Below are 6000 nucleotides of genomic sequence, written 5' to 3' on the forward strand. Positions count from 1 at the left end.
AACCACTCCTGCAGCTTTGCCCTGGTTTATGTGAATAAAAATAATAATAAAGTGTCTGGAAAAAACTAACATGCATTCGTACTTTAGGAATCGAACTCGGGACTCTGAGTATAGGAAGCGGAACACTTCACCACTTCGCCGCAGACAGATTAATAAATCCATTGGTTTGATTATGCTGTAATGGCTACGGGATTAGGACGCTAACATACTGTACAAAATTCCTAATCTCAAGAGGCAATAGTGAACTTCTAACACGTCCATTTGCGACAGTTTACACTACTGGTTTTATGTTGTTTTGTCTGCGGGACTTGGACGCTCACATATTCATAAAGTACTGTAGATGGATCATATATGGCGTCTGTACCATATATACTGTATAAAATAATGCAGCATAATGAGTATTTACTGTATTAAATAATGCAGCTTAATGAGTATTTACTGTATGCAGTGTAATGAGACGCCTTAGTAAAGTAGTCCTTATTATATATTTCAGTATTGTATTTTACGGGAGACCACACGCATGCGCAGTGGTGATTGTAAAAAGTGACATCTGGTGGATGATCGCAGGTATTACACGTAAAGGTAACGCCAAACGCTCTGTCTGCCTCCATGCGATTAGGTACCCCTCTCTGTGACTAGGCGCGCCTCCCTACGCCCCGGTACGCTGCGTATGCGCGATCGGGACAAACGCATCAGCCAGTCAAGATAAAGGTGGCTACATCTGTAGATTCTTTTTTGCAAGAGGTAGCACAATCCCAAAAAAGTTATCTCCTAGACACAATGCACATATTACAGATACTGTACTGAAAGAAATCCAATGGGAAAATCATTTCATTCTTTGCACAAGTGATATCAGATCATTGTACACATGTATTCCCCACACAAAGGGGTGTGAAGCAATAAGATTCTTCCTTTCCACAGAGACATTACTACCTAATGCACAAGTTAATTTTTTGGTGACCTGCATCAACTTTATTTTACATCACAATTTTTTTTTGGAACAATGGAATTTATTATAACCAGATACAGGGGACCGCAATGGGTAGTTCTTTCGCACCGGGGTATGCGAATTTATATGTGTCAAAATGGGAAGAAGACCATATCTGGAACAACAACCCCTATTTACAGTATATACAAACCTGGAAGAGATACATAGATGACCTGTTTTTCATCTGGAATGGTCCACAACAAGTACTTCACAATTTTTTGCAATATATTAATAACAACTCTTACAAATTGGAGTTTTCATCAGTCACCAGTGACACCATGGTCATATACCTCGACTTGGAGATTTTCATACAAGATAACACTATTCAAACAAGAACTCATACAAAGAACGTTAGTGGCAACAATACCATCTCCACATGTAGTAATCATCACATCAATTGGATAAAGAACATCCCAGGCGGGCAATTTCGACGATTGAAAAGAAACTGTTCGCAGGTAGAAACATTTAAGGAACAAGCAACACAGATGAAAAAGAGATTTCTTCAAAGTGGATACAAAGAGGAAGCATTAAATATGCAAATTGACCGGATTGCCAATATAGACAGAAATGAGACTTTGAAGTATAAACAAAGAGCACAAAAAGACTTTCAATTATCATTTATTACCCAGTTCAACAGCCAACATCTAGCATTTGAAAAAATATTAAACAGACATTGGCATATTTTAGCACTGGACAAGGAACTAGCACCCATGATACAAGATAAACCACGCATCATTTACAAAAAAGTAATCTCAATCAAACAGGAATTAGTAAAAATCTTTATTCTCAAAGAGACCAGACAAAGAGAAGAAATTAAAGGCTTTTTCTCATGCTTAAAATGTTTACCATGCAGGACAGTAAAAAATCATCAACTAAATCTGAAACAACGTTTACCTGCAATGCAACAAATAAAACCTATAAAGTAAAAGACAGAATAACTTGTGAAACAGAAGGAGTAATTTATCTCCTGCAGTGCCCTTGTGGCCTACAATACGTTGGTCAGACTAAAAGAAAGCTCAAAATCCGTTTAGCAGAGCACATTTATAATATTAAAAAAGGACTACAAACTCATAGTGTGTCTAAACACTTTGCAGATAAACACAACAAAGATCCCAGATTTTTATCCTTTTTGGGGATTCAACGAATCACATCCAATTGGAGAGGAGGAGACATAGTGGACAAGCTCAAAAGAGCAGAAGCAAAATGGACTTTTATTTTACAAACTCTGGAACCCACCGGTCTCAATATAGATTTTGATCTAAATTCCTTTTTATAATTTATTTCATAATTGATTTATTAAAAATATTTCTTATAACATTTATCTTATACATTCACTTTTATTTTAACTTGCAAACACCTGTGTCTAATGAGTGAGAGAAAAGAATCTGATAATTTTATTCAGCTGTTTTTAACCTAACGAGCCTTCTCCAATCAAGCCAATTAAACAATAAAGCTATATAAAGAGAACATATTGGGAAGTGTCTCTATCAGCCAGGATTAAGGACCAGCAAGTCCGAAACGCGTTGGAAAAGAATCAGTGGGTGAAGCCCTGACGTCATCTCGCCTGCGCCAAACGGGTGTGAAGACGGGAGCGCGTGTACCAGCATCGGGACCAGCCGGCAGGACGCGATCCGCAAGAAAGAAGCACAGTCTGGACGTGACTGAAAGGTAGGCAGCACTAGGGATAGTTAGTTAGACTTTCCCACTGCAGCCGCAGTACGGACCAAAGTGCCGGCATCTATAAAAAGGACTCCCGCACAGGACTTCTCACATTAGCACAAAAGTGCTGTAAACATTGCTAATTAACCATTTTTTCTTTTCACAGGTGTTTGCAATTTTTTTAAAAATTATTTTTATTAATTCATTTTATACATTTAAGCGCCCCTGTCATTCTGTTTTATTCTTAAAAATGCATACATATATGAATTAAAAAACCAAAAAAAAAAAAATCACAGAATTTTTCCATTCGTTATCCCTCTGGGATACCGGCTTCACCCAAAAGGTGGTGCACTGAATTGGACATGCAGGATGCTGGTATGTGCCAGGAGAAAAAACCACACACACACACACACACACACACACACACACACACACACACACACACACACACACACACACACTTCAGCAGTCCTCTGCAACCTAAGTGTAATGCTGCATAACATTAATTTAGCATTATGACATATGATTGCCTGCAACCATTACATAATACAATTATGTCCCAACCGTATCAGTGATTTTTTTTAGTCTTAAAACACACTATGTAAAGTAGTATTTTTTTCATTTAATAGAGTCCCTACTGAATGTACCTATTTTATCAAGCATGGATATATTTATCACATGCATTGTTAGGTGACCTAAATTGGTTTGTTTCCTTTTCAGATTCTTTTCGTGTTCTTTTCCTTCTGCTGCTCCCCACCAGTGCCTGGATGGCCAGAGACCTCAACATGCGTATGCATGAACTCACACAGGCCACCATGGGACCAAATATAGGCCATTCGGGACCAAACGCATTTATTGCCCTACAGAGGGAGATGGTGGACCAAATAGGTCTTAGGGAAGAACCAGCGACCTCGACAGTCAACTCCCAAGCTACCAGTCCACAAGCTGTGTCACCGGTGACTCCCCCAAGGCATAGTGTCCATACACCGGTGGGGTACTTCTACCTCAAAATAATTTTTTTTGTTTTCTGTTTGTTAATGTTTGTGGTTTTTTTTCCCTTTAGTAAAGTGTTCTAAAAAAAATGATGTGTATGTTTTATAAAGTAAGTTACAATGTTAGTGTAAATTGGTATTTTATTTTTTGGGAAAGTGTTTTTTTATTGTAGATGTAGGTACACTGGGGGTATAGTACATTAATGTAAATGGGTTTCTTAACACTTACATGTTGGTACATTGTTTAGGGGGTACATTTTAGGTAATGGGCTTTTTACACTTACATATACACTGTTTTACAGGTGCACTATTTTTATGGGTTAAATTATTGTAAATGGGTTTTTAAAGTTAGATCTATCTTTATAAGTGTTTATTTATAGAAAATGTGCTTTTACGGTGTATTTTTAATTGTTTTTCCAAAGTGGCACATACAACTTACCTATGTAAACTACCTGTATTTTTGTTTTTTGTTTAGAATTTTTGGTCATGTTTTATGTGCGAGTTTTAAAACCGGTACCCTATTACATTGGGCGAGTTGTATATAAAAATTGGGAAACATATGGATGTGCGATTGAACGGTGTGAATTACAGGAGTCCGAGAAACATGCGAGTTTGCATGTTCTCTGAACTATTACGTTGTAAGTTTGTGCGAGTTTAGCGGAAAATTTGCACTTTTCCTAAACTCTGACCCTATTACATTTGGCCCTATATAACATCTTAATTGCAACTTATTTTATTCAAAAACATTATGAATTAAACAACAAAATCAAGCAATCAGTTAATTAATTAATTAATTAATCAAGTCCATTTTTCAAAAATAATTCTCCATGTAATGAAATTGCAAATCCTTGTATGACATGCTAATGTAAAAGTTCACAACGTATGTCTTGATCCTCTGAGGCCCCCTGATTGTCAGATGATTGTAAATATATTCTATTGTTAACTGCCTCTTTGAGGTTCTATAACAATACCTCACTAACGCTTGCTGGCCTGCCTAAAAGAATAAAAGGCTGTGTGCCACTGTACTAATTTGTTAATGACTGTCACTACAAAGCACTGCATGTGCCAATGATGTACAATATCTGTACTTTGGTTGAGGTTTTGTGTATCACGAATGATAATATCAAGTTAAACATTTTTCTAGGTTAGATCATTCTTCTACAAGTCTAGCCAATTCGGAAATCAAGAAACATGTTGACATGCATTTGTGTAGAGATAACGGCCTATTCACAGCCTGACCTGTCACTCAATGAAACTGTGACAAGGTGCGGATAAAGCAGTCACAACATTTCAAGCAGGCTGCTAAGCCGTGCTTACAGGATGCAGCTACACAGCGTGGGAAATGAATGGGAATATATGGGAAGCTCCTGCTCTGGTCCAGCAGGATTCCTTCAGTATCACCTTCTTCTTTCTAAAGATAAATGTCCACTTCTTGTTGATAGAACTTTTCAGTTACTTTAATGGTAAAAGGTCAAGTTCTATATCAGATTCCCAACTGCCTGCTATGTCCAAACACTGGAGCACGTCCATGGCTATATAAAGGCATTTATCTTAGTAAAAGCTTTAATTGCAGGTAGTGGGGCTTTGTAAACAAACTCAATAAACAAAATGTAAAATATGATATATAATAATATATAATATATAAATATAGCAGGAGTCGGATTCATTAATATAGACTATAGATGTGCACCGGAAATTTTTCGGGTTTTGTGTTTTGGTTTTGGATTCGGTTCCGCGGCCGTGGTTTGGATTCGGACGCGTTTTGGCAAAACCTCCCTGAATATTTTTTGTTTGATTCGGGTGTTTTTTTCCAAAAAACCCTCAAAAACAGCTTAAATCATATAATTTGGGGGTAATTTTGATCCTATAGAATTATTAACCTCAATAACCATAATTTCCACTCATTTCCAGTCTATTCTGAACACCTCACACATCAAAATATTATTTTTAGTCCTAAAATGTGCACAGAGGTCGCTGGATGACTAAGCTAAGCGACCCAAGTGGCCGGCACAAACACCTGGCCCATCTAGGAGTGGCACTGCAGTGTCAGACAGGATGGCACTTAAAAAAATTGGCCCCAAACATCACATGATGCAAAGATAAATAAAAAAAGAGGTGCAAGATGGAATTGTCCTTGGGCCCTCCCACCCACCCTTATGTTGTATAAACAGGACATGCACACTTTAACAAACCCATCATTTCAGCCACAGGGTCTGCCACATGACTGTGGCTGAAATGACTGGTTGGTTTGGGCCCCCACCAAAAAAAGAAGCAATCAATCTCTCCTTGCTCAAACTGACTCTACAGAGGCAAGATGTCCACCTCATCATCATCCTCCGATTCCTCACCCCTTTCACTGTG

At 37.8% G+C, this 6000-nt stretch overlaps 1 long non-coding RNA gene across 1 annotated transcript in view; it reads left to right on the forward strand.

The window, feature by feature from the left end:
• The window catches only part of LOC134911583 (uncharacterized), a 128291-nt gene extending 123668 nt beyond the window's left edge, over positions 1–4623 (forward strand). Inside the window, exon 3 of the long non-coding RNA XR_010176697.1 lies at positions 3368–4623. This is a non-coding gene — a long non-coding RNA (uncharacterized LOC134911583). The remainder of the gene's footprint in view (positions 1–3367) is intronic.
• Positions 4624–6000: the final 1377 nt, after the last annotated feature.

This window comes from Pseudophryne corroboree, chromosome 4 (genome assembly GCF_028390025.1).
Source record: "Pseudophryne corroboree isolate aPseCor3 chromosome 4, aPseCor3.hap2, whole genome shotgun sequence".
Classification (NCBI taxonomy): Eukaryota; Metazoa; Chordata; class Amphibia; order Anura; family Myobatrachidae; genus Pseudophryne; species Pseudophryne corroboree.